General features: G+C 41.9%; 1 protein-coding gene across 4 annotated transcripts in view; it reads right to left on the reverse strand.

Annotated features, from left to right (window-relative positions):
- gabbr2 (gamma-aminobutyric acid (GABA) B receptor, 2) overlaps window positions 1-13,495 on the reverse strand; it is a 935,143-nt gene that overhangs the window by 477,706 nt on the left and 443,942 nt on the right. The window lies entirely within an intron of this gene.

The following is a 13,495-nucleotide window of genomic DNA, read 5'->3' on the forward strand; positions in this document are numbered from 1 at the left end:
TTCTTGTAAGTCTTTTCTGAACACTTTCAAGTTTAAAATCATCTTTCCTGTAGCAGGGAGGCTGGAATAATATGCAGTATTCTAAAAGTGGTCTCTCAAATGTCCTGTACAGCTGCAACATGACCTCCCAACTCCTATATATAATGCACTGACCAATGATGGCAAGTGTACCAAATGCCTTCTTCACCACCCTGTCTACCTGCAATTCTACTTTCAAGGAACTAGATCTCTTTGTTCAGAAACACTTCCCAGGGCTCTACATCAACTGTATAAGTCCTGCCCTGGTTTGCCTTACCAAAATACAACACTTCACAGTTATCACAATAAAACTCCATCTACCACTCCTCGGCCCATTGGCCCATCTGATCAAGGTCCTGTTGTACTCTGAAATAATCTTCTTCACTGCCCACTACACTATCTATTTTGGTGTCATCTGCAAACTTACTACCAATACCTCCTATATTCGCATCCAAGCCATTCATAAAAAATGAAGAAAAGTAGTGGACACAGCACTGATATTGGTAGCACACCGCCAGTCACATTCTGTTTCTTACCTTCAAGTCAATTGTACATCCAACTGACTAGCTTCCCCTGGATTACATGCAATCAGTCTACCACACACAACCTTGATGAACATCTTGCTAAAGTCCATACAGACATCTACAGGTCTGCCTTGATCAATTCTCTTTGTCACCTCTTCAAAAAACACAATCAAGTTAATGACACAATTTCTCATGCAGAAAACCATGTTAACTATCCATAATCAGTCATAACACAGTTAAAAACACTGAATGTTCACTGAGTAAATGAAATCAATACTGCTGTAATATATCATGTTTATCATACAAATAATAGCACAAATCACACTGATGAAAAGAAAGCTAATACAATAAAAGACCCATCCCAGACTGAAAATGATGGAATTCTTGTCTTAAATTATTTAGGAGAAAAATAGTGTTTCAAAGCTTTGCAAGAGTGGCATGTAATAAATCTCATGCTTTTTAACAAAGCTGACATGTTGCTATGGTGACATTCCCGTAGAAAGCAGGGAGATAATCAGCAGTATAAAATGTATTAAGAACAAACTTCAAAGTTACAGCATCCTTTTACTTATATTTTTAAGATCTGCTTTCAAAATAATGAATAATTCACTGCAATACATGATCAAAACTCTTACAATGTCAAAAAAGGCTCCTCGTGGATAGCAGTATGTTACACTCCTCTATTTTCTCCCATCATCAGTCTAATGACAGTTACAATGGACCTCACAACCCACAATTCGCCTCTCTTCAGTCATAGAAAGAGTAAGAATTTTTAGCTCAATGATGCAGAATAACTTATCAGCCACTGCGAGGAAATGTTGCACCTTGTCTACAGTATAGTCTGTCATTGAGCAGTAAGCAACCATTAGTTATTCACAGAAGATGAACTCATCCTCTTGATCTTCCATAGCTTGATGTTGCTGCTTTTCATTTACAGCCATTGTCGGGACTCAATGCATTACAATATTGTGCATACTGTTGGAAGTCATTTTTATTAATTTCTCTGCCTGTTTTTTTTTGGAAATCAGTCATCTCTATCTGCAAACAGCTTTGTGAACATGGATTGGCTTATAATGAAAGTGCCATGCGTACTCCTGCTGAAAATGCAGATTAGAACAGCTGATTTAAATCCTATTTGTGAAATAAGAGCCATACACAGAACCATGACAGGGAACTATTGGAGGAGATGGCAAAGGGAAATACAAGATGTCAAATTCTTTTACCATCTACAGTTAGTTTATTTATCAAGTAGCAACCCCTTGGACAATCTCCAAGACGGCATTTTTAAGATTAGGAACTCACTAAATCATGGAATACAGGTGCAAAATCCTGGGTTAGGATTTCTTATACTTCACTTCACTTTTGTTCTTTACTCTTTCCTTTTGATTTCTGCTATTGTACACCATTCAATTATATGGGCTGCTACAAAGCCATAAAGTCTTAACAGCGCAGGAGATGATCCTTCTACCCATTGAATCCATGCCAGCAACCTGTGAAGAGAAAACAATCTGTCCCATTCCTCTACTAAATCCCTTTAGGCTTGCAAGTTCTTTTCATCAACTGCCCATCAAATTATTCTTTGAAATCACTGATCTTCTTACCTACTGCTGTCCTCCCGGACTAAGAATTCCAGATCATTATCGTTCCTCACCAGCAGGCTTCAAGATTGGAAGAGCACTAAATCCCATGCATGGCCCTCCTGCCAACTACCCTCCTCCTCCAAAAAAATCAGAAATTTTACAAAGTGTTGCATACAAGTCAGGCATGGTCTGAAGGGCTTAATACTTGACTGAGCATAACAAGCACCACTCAGTCTCACCACTGAGACTGTCATGAAGACATGTGAAGGAGGGAAGCAGGATTTGTTGGAGACAGACAGAAGGCTTGTTCCTCCATTCATTCTTTATAGTAATACAGAGCCTATTCATGGAAGCTCTAAGTAAATGCAGACATGCACTGAACTACATCCTGTTTAATCTACAAGACTCTTCTTGTTAGGCCTATCCTTGCACATACTACTCTCACACGTCAGACCATGCAAGCTCCTAAGGAAGCCATACACTTAGCATGTTCCAATGGTAGCACTCACACATCAGGCAGTCAGGCAGTCCATCTGTCCTTGGGTCTATTGAAGTCTTTACATTTCCGATTCATGACCAATTAAGACCCTCACTTTAAAACTGCAAGCTGCCGTTGGGTGGACCTGTCCTGAGTAAGAGTGAGGACGTTCTTTGCAGAATCTTATAAACCCACCAAAGATATTCTTCCCCACGACACTAACATAAAAATCAACGTTCCCTTTACTCTTCTCATCCAAATTCTTAAACTTGTTTCATTCCCCTCCACCTGTACGTTCCCCTGGTTATTATGAATGGATTGTTGGGAGACAAATCTCCCTTCCTATTCTCAGCGTATGTGCATAAGCTGATTATGACTTTCTCCTTTTAAAACCGTGGGCTGTATTCCTTCGTTTTCCTTTATTCATTCACGGGATGAGGACATCGCTGGCTCGGTCAGCATTTATTGCCCATCCCTAATTGCCCAGAGGACACTACATTGCTGTGGGTATGGAGTCACACGTAGGCCAGACCAGGTTAAGGATGGCAGTTTCCTTCCCTATTAGACATTAGTGAAGCAGATGGGCTTTTCTTCCCCATCAATCAACAAAGAAATCATGGTCATTGTTAGAATCTTAATTCCAGATATTTACTGAATTCAAATTCCACCATTTGCCATGGCGGGATTCAAATTCAGGTCCCCAGAACATTATCTGGGTCTCTGGATTAACAGTCCAGTGGTAATACCACTAGATCATTGCCTCCTCAGATGATCCTCCTACCCATTTCTCCATTCCCACTGTTTGTGGACTCTAACATTGCAAGGATTGCAATGATACTGCTGTAACATTAAACTAGAAGAAAAGTTTATTCCACACACTCTTAGATGATGAGGGATACTTCACAACACAAGCAAGCACATAAATGGAAAGATCAAATTCAAAATCACAAAGAGATTATTCAATTAGCAACAACTTAAGTACCAAATAAATAAGACACACTAGTTTATCACTGTCCTTGTTTTTAACATGGAGTTTAAAATCTTGAAATTGGATTTAGTTATTTGGAATTCTTTGTGGAGTGGTTCATCGAATATCTAAAAATTTTGAAGTTGGTCTGTCTCTTTTAAAAATTTCTCTGGAGGTCCCTGAAGGATGTTTTGCTGAGCCAAAGCTTTTGTCTTATGTCTCTGGCAAACAAAACTTGATTATTTGCAGACAGCAAATAAGTTTGTTGACTGCTTTACATAGGCCAGAGGCTTTTCCTTTCTAGCCTGGGGTTAGCGAATTAGTGGTTTTGATATTGTCATTAGATGTTGTATGGAGTACTATTAACTCCTTAACAGCCCACTATTTCAAAATTGGATACTTAAAAGGCATGAGACCGCAAGAATTGCAGATGCTGGAGTCAGAGACAACACAGTGTGGAGCTGGAGGAACACAGCAGGCCAGGCAGCATCAGAGAAGCAGGAAAGTTGACGTTTCAGGTTGGCACCCTTCTTTAGAAAAAAAAAGACAGTTGAGTTCAGAATTCAAGGAACCTGAACAACCCTCTGTAGGAGAGTGTGAAAAAGCAGACAAGGGATTATATTGCAGATAATCATCTATTGTTCATCCCAGAAGTTCTTTGAAATTAGATAAGAGGAATAATTTACTACACTATCATTTAGGTTTTTGGAAGGCTACTATTCAACTCAGACACATAATTATAGCAACAAGCTTTGTTGGATTGTTTATTGTGTTTATAAAACAGTCACCATATATAGTGTGTTAATGCTTTCTTCGTTTATTTTTTGTCTGTTTCTGATGCACTGAAGTCCACATAGCTAGGCTCCTTGGCATGGTGTGACTGCCTGTATTCCCAGCCTTGGCCAAGGGTCCCATTGATTTGATTTTTAGAATTGTAATGTTGCTGGACAATTAGATTAGCCAGCAGTAACACAAATTAGAGCTATCTCCCAAGAAGGGTGTGGAAATCTTGCATTACAGCAACTAATATTGCCCCCAGCATTAAATAATTTTGGGGCAACCAGTGAAATCAGGCAAAGGTTTACAACCCAAACGCTTTAGCTAGAGTACTACTGGGCGTAGGGGGCATGTAGGAACTGTAGTGCCCATCAAGTTCAGACTACAATGCAAAAAAAATTCTCACTCAAACCATCCATATCTTCTGTTTAATACCTTAAATCTATCTCCACTAGTCCTATACAATCAGTTAATAGGAATGGCTTTTCCATTGCCAACCTTATAAATCTGTCATGATCATGCAGACCTCTAACAAATTTCTCCTCAATTTCACCTTGGCTGGAGTCTAGCCAACCCCAGTTTTGCCAGCTCAATGTTGTATCTAAAATCCCTGATCCCTGGAACCATTCTGGTAAAATTTCCTTTCCATCCTCTAAATGACCTACTTACAACTATGGCAGCCAGAACTGGATGTAATTGTCCAGTTACTGCCTAGACAGCTGATAAAGACTGAGCATAACTTCCTTTCTTTTATATTCAAAATCTCTAGTTGTGAAGTGCAAAATTCCATGTCTTGTCAATTGCTTTCAATATGTCCTGCAGTTTTTAAAAAATCAACCCAGTCTGTTACATGGCACCTTGTCAAACTCTTTCTCAGAAACCACAGATCCAACTTTGATGTTATCCCTTTCATCGACCTTTCCTGCTGGTTCATCAAAAACTTACTTAGATTTATTTAGTGTGATTTGCCTTTTACAAATTTCTGCTGGTTATCCTCAGTTAGCTTGAATCCCTTAGGGGAATTAACAATATTAATTTCTATTTCCCTGGCAATCATATCAAACAAAATACTTGGAAGAATTTGAGGGGAGAATATAATCAACTCAGTCACAAATTTTACTTCCTCCATCCTGCATCATGGGGCATGGTGCCTTACTTCCAAATGCTGGGAGTTGGTAGCGGTTGTATTTTGAATGTAATATTTGGTTTATAAGTCATATGCAATGGGAGAATATCGAGCAGGTTTGGTGTAATAAGATTCTAAACTGGGACGGGCAAGAAATGCTGGCCAGCCAGCGACGCTCACATCCCACAAATGAATAAAAACAAACACTCAGAGCATCTTATACTGGAGCAGTGGTGTATTCTTCTGAAGAGCCATCTTGCCAGCAATAAAATCCCAACAGGTCACTACAAATGATCCACAAAATTCATGAGAGAAATTTACAATAATTCCTTCCAGTCTTTGGAAGTATATGCATTGTACAAGTGGGTATCAGACAATAATGGGAGCTCCTGATTGAATTAACATGTGAAATATTTTACTTTGGCTTTGTATCAATTTGATTTCACTATTATTTTGTGCTACTGTACAATATTAAAGTGTACAAACTAGAACTATGTACTGCAGTATTGTGATTTTCAGAACAATGAAGAATATAGCAGAGAAATTTTTATATAATAAAAAAATTATAGTACAAAATACTAAGATCATGAGACTTTGCTGTCCCCGTAATATAAGAACAAAACCTATGAACACCAGGATAATTGAACTGGACGAAACAAGTTTTCTGGATAAGATTAAAATTGGAGTGGAGATATGGACAGTGACATGATACAGCATTCTTATGAAGATCTAACCAAATCTAAGGTTTTGGAGTAGATTTGCAGGTGTTGAGGTTGGTTGGCTCACCGAGCTGGTTTGTTGCTCCGCAGACGTTTCATTACCACGCTTGGTAACATCCTCAATGCAGCCACTGATGAAGCATCGGTGTGTTTTCCCTCCTGGCTTTTAAACTCTGGGGTCCGTTGCGATGGATTGCCTCACTTCCGGGTTTCCTCCATAGTGGAATGTATATGGAGTCGAGTTCAATGGGTTTATTAATAGACTGCTTCGTGGAGTGCCATGCTTCCAGGAATTCTCATGCATGTCTCTGCCTAGTCTACCCCAGGATCTTGGTGTTGTCCCAGTCGAAGTCGTGGTTCTCCTTGTCCATGTGGATTGAGATGAACACCAACTGGCTACAAAGAGACACGATCAATACTCACTCGTCTCAATCCACATGGACAAGGGGAAGCACCATTTTGACTGGGACAACACCAAGATCCTGGGACAGGCTAGGCAGAGTGAGGCACATGAATTCCTGGAAGCATCGCACTCCACGAAGCATGCTATTAATAAACACATTGAACTCGACTCCATATACATTCCACTATGGAGGAAACCCGGAAGTGAGGCAATCCATCACAATGGACCCCAGAGTTTAAAAGGCAGGAAAGAAAACACACTGATGCTTCATCAGAGGCTGCACTGAAGATGTTACCAAGCATGGTAACGAAACGTCTGCAGAACAACGAACCAACTCGGTGAGCCAACCAACCTCAACAAGATCTAACCAATCATCCTGTTTTTTTTCCAAGACATTGTTAACTAAATCCCATATCCCACCTATAATCCCAGAACAGCAAGCGGGTTACTTTGCATAAGAGTTGCCACAGAAACTTTCTAAGAGGCAAAGCCTTCACTTTTGAGGCTGTTGCCAGGGAAGGGATCATGCATTCCTAATGCCAAGCATTTCCATTTTTTGAAGTCCTCCACAGGATTGTCTAGGCATTCATTTTAAAGGTGGCAGGTTATCACAAAGCATCCTACACATGACAATTGCTACAGCCATGTGTACTAATTGTGGAGGGAGCAGATTTTTAAACCAGTGAATAGGATTCTAATCAAGTCGATTATTTTATCCGAGCTAGCATTGAGGCTTGAGTATTGAGACTGTATGCAAGCTGACTAGTAGAGCATATTTTCCTTAAGTTCTCAAATTGTGTTGTGTAGGTGGTGAGGTGCTTGTGAAAGGGGGTGTACTGCTTAGGAAATTAATCATTTGTGAAGTACACCACAGTTGCCACACAGTATATTTTTGTGGTTGGTCCAGATCAGATAACGCTGGTTCACAAGACTTTGATGGTGGGTATTCAGAGATGGCTATGATATTTAATGTCAATGGGAGGTGGTTAGGCTTCTCCTGCTGAACACAGTCATTGCCTGACATTTATGTGGCAAGAATGTTACTTAGCACTCAATACTCTAGGCCTGAACATTGTCAAGTTCTTAATATGTACATGCAAAAAGACAACCACCCCTTGGAATCCTAATGATGTCCTGGTTTAGACACCTAAAATATGCTCTGAGCTTTAGAAAAGCATATTTAACTTGAGTTCTTTTATGACATGATTACTGAGAGACTGAAGAGATTTTGGTAGGAGGCAAATGGGGAATAGCACAATGACCCTCCAAAATTAACACTGGATTATTCACCTGTGGCACAAGATAAACATCTAAGACACATCGAATGGTGCAGATACAGATCTATTTAGAGGGTGGCAACGCTAAGACATTTATGACATGCTGCCAACTTCCTTTATGTACTTCAGAATAAATAAAAATACTTCCAGATACTTTCAAATTAGGCTTAAAACGTTGCAGAAGTAGCTTTACAATAACACTGAGATCTAAACCAGAATTATTTTACACCCTCTTCTTTTGAGAGATAAACTGGCGTTCTTTTTGTCAAGATTATTTTTCATCAGTCCTAATCCTTCTGCATTTGAGACAAAAAGTTGTCACATTGTTTAAATTCTTTTTGTTGAGAAAAACATCAAAACATTTAGCATTGTACAGGGACTTTCAAAACACACGTGTTTATTGGTATTGACATTTTGCTTTGCTATAAAACACAGCCTGATATAACCAAATGAAGATCTGTTGTTAATGAAAACCAAAAGAACTGCAGATGCTGTAAATCAGGAACAAAAACAAAGTTGCTGGAAAAGCTCAGCAGGTCTGGGAGCATCTGTGGAGGTGAAAACAGAGCTAATGTTTCGGATCCAGTGACCTTTCCTCAGAACTGATGGTGCTTGGAAAACGGCAGTTTACATGCAGAAAATAGAGAGGTGGGTGGGGCAGGGAGTAAATGATAGGATAGAGCCCGAAGAGAGAGAAAGACAGTTGAACAGACAAAGAAGTTGCTAACGATCAGACTGGGAGGGTGAATAGTTGTTAATGGGGACTATTGGTGATTAACAACAGGGGGTGTGTACTGGCAGGCTCTGTGGTAACAAGGCCTGGTGTGTGGGGTGGGGTCTGGGAAATGGGACAATTTAAGCCCTAAAATGATTGAACTCAATATTGGGCTGCAGGGTCCCCATTTCGGAAAATGAGGTTTTGTTCCTCTAGCTTGCGTTGGGCTTCACTGGAACACTGTAGCAAGCCGGAGCAGAGATATTGGCCAGAGAGCAAGGTAGTGCATTGAAGTGGCAGGCAACAGGTAGCTGAGGGTCTTTTTTGCGAACAGAATATAAATGTTCTGTGAAGTAGTCGCCAAGTCTATGCTTCATTTCCCCAGTGTAGAGGAGACCACATTGTGAGCAGTGAATGTAATAGACTAGATTCTTGAAAGTGCAGGTGAAGTGTTGCTTCACCTGGAAAGTATGTTTGGGCCCTTGGAGACTGGGGATAGAGGAGGTTTTTGGGCAGGTGTTGCACCTTCACCGATTACAGGGGAAGGTGCCATAGGGCTGTGGGGAGGTGTTGGGGGTGAATGAAGAGTGTACCAGGCTATCCCGGAGGGAATGGTCCCTGCGGAAGGCAGACAAGGGAGGGGAGGGGAATATGCATCTGGTGGTGGCATCTTGCTGGAGGGTCGGATGATGTTCTGGATGTGAATGCTGGTGGAATGGTAGGTGAGGATAAGGGGGGCCCTATCACTGTTGCGGGTGGGAAGAGAATGGGTGAGGGCAGAAGTACGGGTGATGGGTCGGACCCAACTGAGGGCCCTGTCGACAATGGAGCTGGGGAATCCTCAGTTGAGGAAGAATGTGGACATTTCAGAGGCTCCCTTGTCGAAGTTGGCCTCATCTGAACATATGCGATGGAGATGGAGGAACTAAGAGAATGGGATGGAGTCTTTACAGGAAGTGGGGTGTGAGGATGTACAGTCCATGTAGCTGTGGGAGTCAGTGGGTTTGTAATGGATATTAGTGGCCAATCTATCCCCAGAAATGGAAACAGAAATGTTGAGGAAGGGAAGGGAGGAGTCAGAGATAGACCAGCTGAAAGCGAGGACAGGGTGGAAATTGGAGGCAAAATTGATGAAGTTTTCCGATTCTAGATGAGAGTGGGAACCAGCACTGATGATATCATCGATGTATCGGAGAAAGAGTTGTATAGACCATAATGCCATAAGACATAGGAGTGGAAGTAAGGCCATTCGGCCCATCAAGTCCACTCCCCCATTTAAATCATGGCTGATGGGCATTTCAACTCCACTGCCCTGCACTCTCCCCATAGACCTTGATTTCTTCTGAGATTAAGAATTTGTCAATCTCTGCCTTGAAGGCATCCAACATCCCGGCCTCCACTGCACTCTGTGGCAATGAATTCCACAAGCCCACCGTTCTCTGGCTGAAGAAATGTCGTCTCATTTCAGTTTTAAATTTACCCCCTCTAATTTTAAGGCTGTGCCCACGGGTCCTAGTCTCCCCGCCTAATGGAAACAACTTCGCAGCGTCCAATCTTTCTAAACCATACATTATCTTATAAGTTTCTATTAGATCTCCCCTCAACCTTCTAAACTCTAATGAGTACAATCCCAGGATCCTTAGCCGTTCATCATACGTTAAACCTACCATTCCAGGGATCATCCCTGTGAATCTCCGCTGGACACGCTCCAGGGCTAGGATGTCCTTCCTGAGGTGTGGGGCCCAAAATTGGACACAGTATTCTAAATGGGGCCTAACTAGAGCTTTATAAAGTCTCAGAAGCACATGGCTGCTTTTATATTCCAACCTTCTTGAGATAAACAACAACATTACATTCGCTTTCTTAATCACGGACTCTACCTACAAGTTAACCTTTAGAGAATCCTGGACCAACACTCCCAGGTCCCTTTGTACTTCTGCTTTACGAATTTTCTCACCATTTAGAAAATAGTCCATGCCTGTAAAACTTCACATTTACTCACATTGAATTTCATCAGCCATTTCCTGGAACACTCTCCTAAACTGTCTAAATCTTTCTGCAGCCTCCCCACCTCGTCAGTACTACCTACCTGTCCACCTATCTTCATATAACTGGCAAACTTCGCCAGAATGCCCCCAGTCCCATTATCCAGATCATTAATGTATAAGGTGAACAGCTGCGGCCCCAACACTGAACGCTGTGAGATATCACTCGTCACCGGTTGCCATTCCTAAAAAGAGCCTTTTTATCCCAACTCTCTGCCTTCTGTCAGACATCCAATCCTCAATCCAAGCCAGTTGCTCACCTCGAACACCATGGGCCCTCACCTTGCTCAGCAGCCTCCCGTGAGGCACTGTATCAAAGGCCTTTTGGAAGTCTAGATAGATAACATCTACTGGGTTTCTCTGGTCTAACATACTTGTTACCTCTTCAAAGAATTCTAACAGGTTTGTCAGGCACGACCTCCCCTTAGTAAATCCATGCTGACTTGTTCTAATCTGACCCTGCATTTCCAGGAATTTAGAAATCTCATCCTTGACAATGGATTCTAGCATTTTACTAACTACCGAGGTTAGGCTAATTGGCCTATAATTTTCCACCTTTTGCCTTGATCCTTTCTCAAACAAGGGGGTTACAACAGCAATTTTCCAATCATCTGGGACTTTCCCTCACTCCAGTGACTTTTGAAAGATCACGACCAAAGCCTCCACTATTTCCTCAGCCACCTCTCTCAGAACTCTAGGATGTAGCCCATCGGGGCCAGGAGATTTATCAATTTTTACACCTTTTAGCTTTTCTAGTACTTTCTCTTTTGTAATGCCGACCATACTCAACTCAGCCCCCTGACTCTCCCTAATTGTTGGCATACTGCTCATGTCTTACACTGTGAAGACTGATGCAAAGTATTTATTAAGTTCTTCAGCTATTTCCTTATCTCCTATCACTAGCCTTCCAGCATAAATTCAGAGCAGCCCAATGTCTTCTGCCTCTTATTTGTTTCTTGCGCACTGATAGAAACTTTTACTATCATTTCTAATATTACTAGCTAGCCTATCTTTATATTTGATCCTCTCCTTCCTTATTTCTCTCTTTGTTATCCTCTGTTTGTTTTTATAGCCTTCCCAATCTTCTGATTTCCCAGTGTTCTTGGTCACTTTATAGGCTGTCTCTTTATCTTCGACATATTTCCTGACTTCCTTTGTCAGCCATGGCTGTCTAATCCCACCCCGGATAATCTTTCTTTTCTTTGGGATGAATCTCTGTACTGTGTCCTCAATTACATCCAGAAACTCCTGCCATTGTTGCTCTACTGTCTCCCCCGCTAGGCTCTGCTTCCAGTCGATTTTCGTCAATTCCACTCTCATGTCCCTGTAATTGCCTTTATTTAACTGTAACACCATTACATCCGATTTTGCCATCTTTCTTTCAAACTGTAGACTGAACTCTACCATATTATGATTGCTGCCTCCTAAGTGTTCCCTTACTTTAAGGTCTTTTATAAAGTCTGGCTCATTACATAGCACTAAGTCCAGAATAGCCTGCTCCCTTGTGGGCTCCATCACAAGCTGTTCCAAAAAACCATCCTATAAGCATTCTATGAATTCCTTTTCTTTGGATCCACCGGCAACATTATTCACCCAGTCCACCTGCATATTGAAGTACCCCATGATCACCATGACCTTGCCTTTCTGACATGCCCTATCTATTTCCTGGTGCATCTTGTGCCCCTGGTCCTGATCACTGGGTCTATACATAACTCCCATTATAGTGTTTTTTGCCTTTGTGGTTCCTCAACTCCACCTACACAGACTCCACATCCTCTGACCCTATGTCATTCAGTGCCGTAGATTTAATTTCATTCTTAACTAACAAGGCAACCCCACCCCCTCTGCCCACCTCCCTGTCTTTTCGATATGTTGTGAATCCTCGGATGTTTAACTGCCAGTCCTGAGCTCCCTGCAACCATGTCTCTGTGATGCCTACCACATCATAATCATTCAAGAGGATTTGTGCTGTTAATTCATCTACTTTGTTGCAAATACTACGAGCATTTAGATAAAGTGCCTTAATGCTAACTTTCTTATCATTCGTAGAGAAGTTGGAAATCCTACGATGTCTTAAGCTATCCTTCCTTTGTGCTGTATTCCTAGTCTGCCTCGAGCTTAAATCCACCTGTACACATGCTATCCTGTTGCTTATCTTTCCATTTAACTCCATATTCCCTCTCTCTTTCACTTTCCCTTCCCCCCGATGCAGAAGTTTAAAATCCTACTGACCACCCTATTTATCCTTTTCGCTAGAACACTGGTTCCAGATCGGTTCAGGTGGAGACCGTCCCAACGGTACAGATCCCACCCCGGTTCCAAAACTGATGCCAATGCCCCATGAAATGGAATCCCTCTTTCCCACACCAATCCCTTAGCCACGTGTTTACTTCCCTAACTTTCTTTTCCCTATGCCAATTAGCACGTGGCTCGGGCAGTAATCCAGAGATGATGACCCTTGAGGCCCTGTACTTCAATTTCTTTCCTAGTGCTTCATAATCCCTGAACAGGTCCTCTACCCTAGCTTTGCCTATGTTGTTAGTCCCAACGTGGGCTGCAACTACGGGATCCTCCCCCTCCGCTCCAATATCCTTTCTACCCGGTCGGAGATGTCCCGCACCCTGGCACCGGGCAGGCAACACACCATGCGGAACTCCCGATCCGGCTTGCATAGGATACTATCTGTCCCCCTAATAATAGAATCCCCTATAACAACTACCTGTCTTTTTGCTCCCCCCTCTTGAATGGCCTTCTGCACCACGGTGCCGTGGTCAGCTGGCTCATACTGTCCACAGTCCTTTTCCTCATCCGTACAGGGAGCAAGAATCTCATACCTGTTGGTCAAGGTCAAGGGCTGAGGCTCCTG

The sequence above is a fragment of the Stegostoma tigrinum genome, chromosome 2 (assembly GCF_030684315.1).
Source record: "Stegostoma tigrinum isolate sSteTig4 chromosome 2, sSteTig4.hap1, whole genome shotgun sequence".
NCBI classification, from domain to species: Eukaryota; Metazoa; Chordata; class Chondrichthyes; order Orectolobiformes; family Stegostomatidae; genus Stegostoma; species Stegostoma tigrinum.